Source organism: Adiantum capillus-veneris, chromosome 20 (genome assembly GCF_014529385.1).
Source record: "Adiantum capillus-veneris isolate H3 chromosome 20, ASM1452938v2, whole genome shotgun sequence".
Classification (NCBI taxonomy): domain Eukaryota; kingdom Viridiplantae; phylum Streptophyta; class Polypodiopsida; order Polypodiales; family Pteridaceae; genus Adiantum; species Adiantum capillus-veneris.
Window position 1 is genome coordinate 86680055 of NC_140950.1, and position 9662 is coordinate 86689716.

Consider the following 9662-nt stretch of genomic DNA (forward strand, 5'->3'; position numbering starts at 1 on the left):
TAGGTTTAGAAAGCAAGCACACTTTATTCTTGTCAAAAATACTATTAAGGCACACCAAATGGTAACCAGCTTCATATCTCAGATTTTTAAACACCATGGATAGTGATTCTAGGATGACTAATAATTTTTGGAAAGGTCTCTTTGAAAATCTAGGTACAAGATTGAATTTCTCTTTGGCTTATCACACAGAAGTGGATGACCAAAGTGAGATAGCCAATCTTACAATACTTGATATACTAAAGACTTATGTTACAAAACTAGATTAATGCTCACAATGGGAGTAGTATTTACCCCTTGTAGAGTATGCATACAATAATATTGTCCATACTTCTATGGGAAAAGCACCTTTGAGATCATAGAGGGAAGACCTAAAAATCCCTTGCTACTTAAAGTACATGGGAAGCTCTTCGCTGCTAATGAGTATACGCGTGACCTACAAGGATGTTTTCAAAAGTTTAAGAAGGCTATGTATATCTCTCAGCAAAGGCAAAAAGATGCTGCTCACAAGCATAGAAGGGCCTTAACGTTCAAAGGAAATGATTGGGTCTTACTTAAGTCTCCCAAGTTTCGATTGAGGCAAACGATGGGAAAAAATCCTACAGGCCATCAAAAGTATTAATATCCTATGGTCCTTTTCAAATCTTGAATCCAATCAATGACATGGCTTATCAACTCAAGTTTCCCAACCATTGTCTCATACACAATGCTTTTCATGTGAGCCTACTTAAGCCCTACAAAGGAGAGCCACTCATAGTCGTTTTTTGGCTATTCAAAATTGCCATAGTGATCTACCTCACCCTATCAAAATCACTCAAAACTGTGGTTATCCTCACCCTTTCACTGTACATAGGCATGTGTGAGCTACGGGACTTTCACCATATCTCCTTAACACTAGGTTGGTAATGGGACACTTTTATGTCCTGTTAAGTGACCATTTTCCTTGAATTATATCAAAAGTTTTAAAATGGATTCTGAGGTTCTATCTATCTAGAAAGTTGTCTCATGAGCTGAAAAAAACTTGACATTTTTTTGGAATATCAATTCCATCTTTAACCTCGTCCTTGCACAACATTTCACAACCTAAACTGTGTGAAAGAATGGGTCCTGTTTTTGGCTTTTTTCAACTTTTTGCAACTATACCACTCTAGAATTCATGTTTGTGAGGTCTATAATGCTAGAGAACTATCTTTAGTAGTCCTCAACATGTCTAGATGCTTCTAGGGATAAATAAATGTTAAAGTTGTAAGTTATGACCAAATTACAAAAACTGTTTTTTAGCCAGTTTTAGCTCTTCTATGATTTTTTTGGTGGCTTTCATGATATCCAAATGCAGTTTTGATTTTCTATGTCGCATATTGTAACATAAATCTAATATTCCCTGAGTTTTGGGGCACCTAATACCCTATTTTGCATAGTACACAACGATGGTTGATTTTTTCAATTATAGAAGAAAACGAAACATTCTAGTATATCACGTATAGCTTTTTCAATATTTCTAGCTTCTTGTGACAACTATATGCATTTTGTAGGTAGTAACCATATCTAGTCATAAGGATCAAATTTGGCTAGATATTGAATAGTTTCTATGGGATTCTACAACTCATAATGTTGAACCCAGTTTTTTCATGTTTGTTGTCTTTAGCACTTCATCTTTGTCCCCAAGATTCCCCTTGGTAAGAGATGTATTATTCTTTTGAGATGCTCCATGGATCCTTATGAACCTAAAGGACAACAGGGAACTAAGAAAACATGCATATATTATTTGTATTGAGCGTGTCTATAGAAACTTTGATGATAGGTTTGCAGATTGGTAAAAATTCAACTTTTGTACCTATTTCTTTTGGCAAAACAAAAAATAGTGAGTGAGAAGCACTCATGTATTCTGATCACCAACCCATTGAAGTTAACTAGGGAATTTATCTCAAGTCCTACAAAAATCCCTAATCTTATTTTTATGCAACAAAACATAAGAAATGACTGTTTTGATGAAAATGTACTGCTCCATCAACTTTGGAGGCTTGGTGTGACCAAAGATGAGAAATTTTACAAGTTTCTTATTTTTTCCATGTGTAGTAGGCCTTGAACTATAACCTCATGAAAGGATTTCACAAAATGAGTGGATCTACTATGGTTTTGGAGGTTTTTTTCAAAACCCTGAAAGGACACTTTTATGTCCTGTTAGGTTACCAACCTAGTGTTAAAAACCCTCAATTAGCTAGTCACAGGGCTAGTGAGACAAAAATAAAAATTTTAAATTTTTTATGGCCTTTTAGTGTGTAAATATTTCATTGTATATAGGGCCTAAATATAGAAATTTTTTATTATAATTATTTTGGTATTTTATTTAAATATTTATAGCTAGGTGTGTGTTTTATTAGACCTATGTATGCCTTCTTTTATCCTCTTGCACCATAAGTATATATTTTTTCCAATGTGTACATTCTTCAATCTCATAAATATTGTTTTCTTTTATACAAATCACCTCCACATTTTTATCCTCACCCTTGTGAAAACAAAAAAACTAGCTTCTACTCCCTTAATCACTTTTAATATATGATTTTGATTTACTTGCATACTTTTTTCTCTTTCACCCAAAAGAATACAAAAGAGGGACCATATCATATGACTCCAATATCTTTTTTCATATCCATAATTCTTCCATATTTTCTCATTATGTACTCATTATTCTAGCACAATGTGCTCATTGAGCTAAAATCCATGAATAGTCCATACACTAGTCCCACCATGTATATGTTTCTTTATTCACCAATAATCCTCCTCCATGCATGTGTAAAGATAACTTGGATGCTTTGTATCATGATATGATATGAAAAAGGAGGGGCTCACTCTTGGATGCATTATGCAAATTCAACAAAGGAGGGAGGCAATAAAGACCTTTGCAAACATAAAAAACAGGATTTTGGGTGAGATTTTTGGCGCCTATCTCCACTCGGAATTTGAAGAAGTGACCAACAAACAAAATATAGCCCACAAGCTGAGTAATCACCTCAAAGTTTTTCATGATTTCTAGAGCTACCATCGGTGAGATATGAATTTTATGGTGGACCCCAGTTTGTCCACCTTTTCTCACAAGCTAGCATAGTCTTCTCTCACTTCTTTTCATACTTCCCTTCCCACTTCCACACACACACACACACTCATTTCTCTCCATCCCTCATTCAAACCTTCACTTCCATGGTTTCTCTCATCCTCCTCACCATTACCCTCTCCTCTCACACCCATATCTTTATCTTGAAGGTCTACCTACATACATTATCTCCATATCCCTCTTTATTACTCGCATATTACAATTTTATTTCATCTTTTAAAAATTCAATAACCTAACCATGCTTACAGCTCTGCAAAATGGGGGTTTTTTATCAACAAATAACCCTCATATTCTTGGAGGTGTTCAACTATGGTGGTGGCATGAAGAAAAGAAGATGAAGAAAATCGACGCGATCACGCTTGACAATCTACACACGAGTGAGTCCAAGATAAGGATTAACCATCTCGAGGGTACACCCACCTCATTCACCCCTCTTTTCTCATCCTTCAAGTAATTGTACCCATTGTAATTATATTACTAGCATTTTCTAGTGATTGCTAATATTAACTGCTAACCCTTTCTTGTAAATTGTACGCACTCTACTTTACCTTGGAGTAGGAAACCTCACACAAAGATCTTCTCTATTTCCCCTCAATAAATCAAGAATCTATTGAGCAAACCTGACACATTAATATTCTCTATTTATTGAGGTTACCTTACGCAAAAATCTTCTCTATTTCACCTCTCTAGAATCTTCTCTATTTCACCTCAAAAATTCTCTCGTCTTCAACCCACATCCATGTGACTCAAGAGACAAGAGAGCCCACTCTCATAAGAATATGTAAACAATTTCAGAAACATGGTTTTCTATGTAAATGTTGATCAAGATATAATCCTAATAAGGGCTCTCCTCACCTAAAAATAGAGCCCTTCTCCTGTTGCAAATGGCATGATCTCTACACTATTTCTCACTACTTTAAGAATACCATTCTCCATCTTAGTTGTAGGGAGAGAGTGATCTCTCTATACACCATACTTGTGGTGTATAGGAAATCTTCTTTGAGCTAGTTGTAGCATTGCAACGGAGTGAGTGATTCATCACTTCCAATCAAAGTTGTACCTACTTTTGCACATCAATTGAATCACTAAGTTGGGTGCAACCATGGTTCAAAACTCTCTTGAGTCTCTCCAACTCAGGCTTGCCAACCTCATCTCATTTGGTGTAAGGTGACGCTTTTTCATTTTGAGATTCTTTCATAGTATTTTCTTATATGTGACTCAAGAGATTTTGTGTTTGTTTTTGTTGCTTGGGAAAACATTATAAGAGGGTTGTATGGTGAGAGGGTTTCCATAACCCTAAGATAATGTGTAGATTTCAACAACGTCAAACTTAATTGTGTCTCTTGACTCTTCTCCAAGATGTTTATACACCCGCATCAATCATTAACATGAAGATAAATTCTTGCACAAAACTCTCTCTCTCTCTCTCTCTCTCTCTCTCTGTCTATCTGTCTCTCTATGGTTGATGTGTGTATATGTATCATTGATATTAGTGATAGTATACCCTTCCTTCTCGCTTTCTTGCTCAGGGATTCTACTAATTTGTTGCATTCTAGTTCTCTCTATAACTAGGTGGTTCCCCTTCACTTGTTGTTGTGGCTATGTGTTTGCTATTGTTTTGCTTGTTTGTGGTAGCCCCAACCCCAATTGAGCAGCACGGGAGCCTTGAGGGGTGTTTATAGGTTGCCTCTCTTGTTGCCCGCCCCGGATTGCCTCAATTTTTGTGCTCCCATGGAGGATGGATTGTGTATGTTTTTGTGTAGGTTCAACCTTTAACATAGTCAATTAGTTTGCATGAATCACAAGAATTTGTATGATCCTTTCATTCCCATTGCAAGGCAAAAGGTATAAATATTTGCTAGTACTATTTGCAATTTCAACGTGTAATTTGTAGAATTTTAGGCCCTCTTAGGTTGGCCGAGATAAAAGCTTCGGTAAACCTTTTATTTGGCCTCTCATTAGGTACGACCTTAGTTTGACGTCTATATTTTTGTTTTGTTTTAAGAATTAGGTCATGCATAAACCATGGATAATGGCCCATCATGAAAGGTTTTTCCTTTCATTTCACTCCACATATTAGAGTAAACATTTCAATTAGTAGAAAGATCCATTTACAACAACATATGGTGTTCATATTGGTGCCCAAAAAGTAGGAGAAGTTCTTGCATCATCAACCCTCTCATCCTGCCTCTTGTTGACCATCATGCATCCTTTGACGTGCATGCTTTCATCTTGTTTTAGTGCAACTTAGCAAAATAGTCTTGAGTGCATAGTTTAATTTAAAGAACACAAAAAATGAGTCTTACCATAGCTCGAGCGAGATTTTTTTAGCAAACTAATACCCGAGCAAAGATTGGGTACCGGTGTCAAAAAAATCAACCCATCTTGTGCTCTCAAACCATCACATCAACAATAGTTGAGTACCAAACATCTTTCCAAAAGAGAATGGAGCAACTACTCAAGGTTGAGCTCCAACTTGGAACTAGGGGACTACGCTCCATACTTGCCCCACAAATATTTTCACCTTTGTTGGTAGTTATATCCTTTCCAAGTTGTAGGAGATTAAATCCATAGTCATTGAAAATAAATCCATCAAGCCATTCAAGATCGACAAGGTTGCCACCTCCCCTAATCTCAAAAAGCCACGACATCTTTCCGGAGGATCAGGCAGAGGCCTTCTCGGTGACCATGCAAATAAGGCAAAAACCACTGGAGGGGGTGAAGGAGAGGGAGGGTTAGAACTTCAAGGAAAAGGATGTTGATGAAGAGGACGAGCATAGGGTGACACTATGCAAAGACGAGATGGATGAAGAGCTTAATACAATGGCCACAATATTTACACACAAAAGCAATCTTGCCAACTACCTTTCCTCACTCTTTCACCTACGAGCAAACTCCTCTCTCTCTCTCTCTCTCTCTCTCTCTCTCTCTCTCTCTCTCTCTCTCTCTCTCTCTCTCTCTCTCTCTCTCTCTCTCTCTCTCTCTCTCTCTCTCTCTCTCTCTCTCGATTTGTGATTTTGTGTGCGCGTGCGAGTTTGAGCGAGAGAGAATTTAGCTCTTACCAGTGACTAGTCTCTCTTTCTACGTGTTCTCTGCTTCTCTCGATTTGTGATTCTGTCTGCACGTGTGCGTTTGAGCGAGAGAGAATTTAGCTCTTACCAGTGACTAGTCTCTCTTTCTACGCATTCTATGCCTCTCGCTGCATGGGCATGGGGGTTGTTAGTAAGAGAGAGAGATAGATAGATAGATAGATAGTTCTATTATCATCCTCGGAGGTCAAATATGACCTATGGGACCAACTTAAACATGTCACGTGGTGTGAGTGTAGGTCATAAGTGACTCTCGATGCTCAAAAATGGCTCAAATGAGCGTCGCAATAGAGAGTCCATATCGTGGTTGGGAGAGGAAGGTATGTAGGGAGAGATCATGGTTGAATATATGGAGAAAAGAGGACCTAATGTGGTCAAAATCTGAGCACTCAAGTAGTGTGTGGTACTCACTCTCTTGCACTTGACGAGGGCATAAGGTGCAAAGTCAATGACACTCCTCGCCAGTGCCCCAATGTCCTATCTCGCAGCGTAGAGAGTGGGAGCTAAGACGAATGGAGGCAATGGTGCGGATCGCGCTCAACCGGATGGGCTCAAGGATGTAGGGATGGGTTCGGTTACCTCTTTCGGAGAAGAAGAGAGATTTGTAATTTGGGGCAACGTGTGTGGTGTAATGGCTAAAGTGAGAACCTCCGGATTTCTCCCAAGCCATGATACATTGGCGTTGTAAGAAGGCCTTGGGAGTCAATCGACGCATCCTTGACCAAGTGACATGCATCCCATCTTCCAAACCAATTCTTGATGTCAAGCATCCACCCCGAACTTAGTATTTTTCTCTTGCATGTCTTTTGAACCTTTTGACTTGCTTCATATGCAATTCTAGGAAGTCGATGGAAAGGGCTACGTTGTGTCTTACGCATGTACTCCACAACCCTTTGCATGCCCAAGACCTCAATAAGAAGCGATCAGGACTCAAGAAGTAAGATCATGTAGGGTGTTTGTGTCTTGACTTGGAGAAAGTTGGTGAGAAAACGCTTTTGGACATTCTCAAACTCTTTCCAAGTAGACTTCCCAATGCTTCCACCCCACACCTTCACTCCATAAAGAAGCACCGGTGTCACCAATGTGTCAAAGAGGTACTTTTTGAGAGCCCAACACTTGATCTCTCCAGCATTGCACATGTTCTCAAATGCATAATAAGCCCTCTTTCCAGCTTCCAAGCTACGCATTGCACAATCGTTCCGTTTATGATTGGATGAAACCTCAAGACCAAGATAGAGAGAGAGAGAGAGAGAGAGAGAGAGACAGGCTTCTGCATAGGAAACTTGGAGTGACCTGACTATGGCGTACTCCAAGCTCTCCTTCCTCTTATTTGTCTTTCTCCTTTTTCTTATGCAGAATGCAATGCCGCATGGCTAGCCATCAATGGCTTCCGCGCTCCTTCCCCAACCAGTGATGGAACCACAATTGACCTTGGCATTGCCTATGCCCTAATGTTTGTGGCACTCTTGGTTACATACCTTGTGCATCCTATTGATGGCTTCCCACTGTGAGCGGGATGGAAACACACAGAACGCCTCTATAATGACTCGACACACACTCTTGGGATGATACACACACTCTATGGGGCACCACTTGGCTTACACAATCCACCTGGCGGAGACAGGGAACACACCGATGGAGCGAGAGGAGCGAGACAGTTGGTTTACCCACTCCACATAGAGAAACACACACACACACAAAAAAAAAAAGAAACTTAGCTCAAAAGAGGAGAATTTCTTATGTTTAGATACAATTGAGCTTGGGCCAACACCAATGGGGCAAATAGCTCACACAATATGGGTAAAATATACCAGATACAATCACAAACTGGAGCAGAGGCTTCGCTCATAGGAGAAACTTACACAGTCAAAACAATAGATAATAAAAAATTTAGCAAAATGGATAGCGCCATCGCATCTAGAATGGCCCAAAAACCCAGTCTACAATGTCAAAGTTCTCAAATCCGACCTCGGATGAGCAGTTTACGGCCAAAACAGGCTCCAAAATGAGCAAAAACACAGTTGTGGCTGTTCCTCCTCTTCTCTCCATGTTTTTTATGATCTTATCTCTGTTTTTCAGTTTCCACACTTATCTTTATTAGCTGGGCACCCTTGGTCTTTTAGATGACCTCAAACGGACCCCGAGCATGCCAAAAACTGACCTTGCAGTGCATAGTTGTCACCTTTTTGCATCCATCCGCACACCTGGCACTCAGCTTTTTCCCATAATGCATCCTGCCACCACACGAAGTGGCCCCAAAAGATGGTCCTCATGATGACCTTTCTGCATAATTATCACAAGGAAACACCCATGTTGTGTCCGTACTTATCCACGTGCAAGTATTGACCCCATTCGACCTCCTGACACCACTAGATGCCATATGACGCACCTGCTTACCTCATTTCGTTAGCCCGCGAATAGCTTCCTTGAGAAGTTTTATGCACTATCAACTCCTCATTATTATAGAAAAACACACTGGTACTGGTAATAGTAAAAATCGATGCACTATGTACACCCTGTCCTACCTGTACACATGTGGGCCCCACGTAACCACCTTTTCATTTATCTTTGCCACAGCCCTATCTTGCATCTGCCCATAATGTTCCAATGCACTCATCCTATCCAGCCGAACCTCCTATAAACTGTAAGAGACTCTCTTTGAACGCACCACTAGGCGGCCCAAGCAAATTTTCTAGCATCTTTACTGCAGGCAACTCTACCTCCACCGGAAATAGTGTTTCCTTTCCATACACCAGATGAAATGGAGTAAACCCTGTACCTGTCTTCACCGAAGTACGGTAAGCCCATAATACACTAGGCAATTCCAAATCCCAATTCTTTCCTTGGTGCTCTGTCACTTTTGAAAGAATTTGTACCAACTCACCATTGAATCTTTCATTCAAGCCATTACACTACGGGTAATAAGGAGTGGTATGCCAGTGCCTAATCTTCATCTTTGCGCATAAAAAGTCTAGCAGTTTAGCTCTAAAGCCTGGCTGGCCCCTTATCTGAAAGTAGCTCCAATGGCACCCCAAACTTGCAATATATTTCATCATACACAAATTTTGCCACATCCTTTGCAGTGATTTGTTTTACTGCTATAGCCTCTGCCCATCTAGAGACATAGTCGACTGCAGTCAAAATATAGCTTTTGCCCCTGCTTGTGATAGGTAACGGTCCTATTGCATCAATCCCCCACTTTTCAAATACATCAAACGCCATAATGGTTTTTCGTAGCTCTGGCTTCAACACTCTCTTCCCAAATGCTTGACACCTATTGCAAGACCTACACCAATGGTGAACATCCTTGTGCAAACTAGTCCATACATACCCCTCTTGCAAGATCTTATGCAAGGTGATCTTTAGAGCAAAATGTCCGCCACATGCGCCTTCATGATTCTCTTCCAACACTCTATAAAGCTACTCCCGCCAAGGTACACGTTTCAACACGAGATCAGCCCCTT

General features: G+C 39.9%; 1 pseudogene; it reads right to left on the reverse strand.

Moving 5' to 3' along the window:
• Positions 1-5444: 5444 nt before the first annotated feature.
• LOC147432858 (chlorophyll a-b binding protein CP24 10A, chloroplastic pseudogene) lies at positions 5445-8600 on the reverse strand (annotated as a pseudogene).
• Between the last annotated feature and the right edge of the window lie 1062 nt (positions 8601-9662).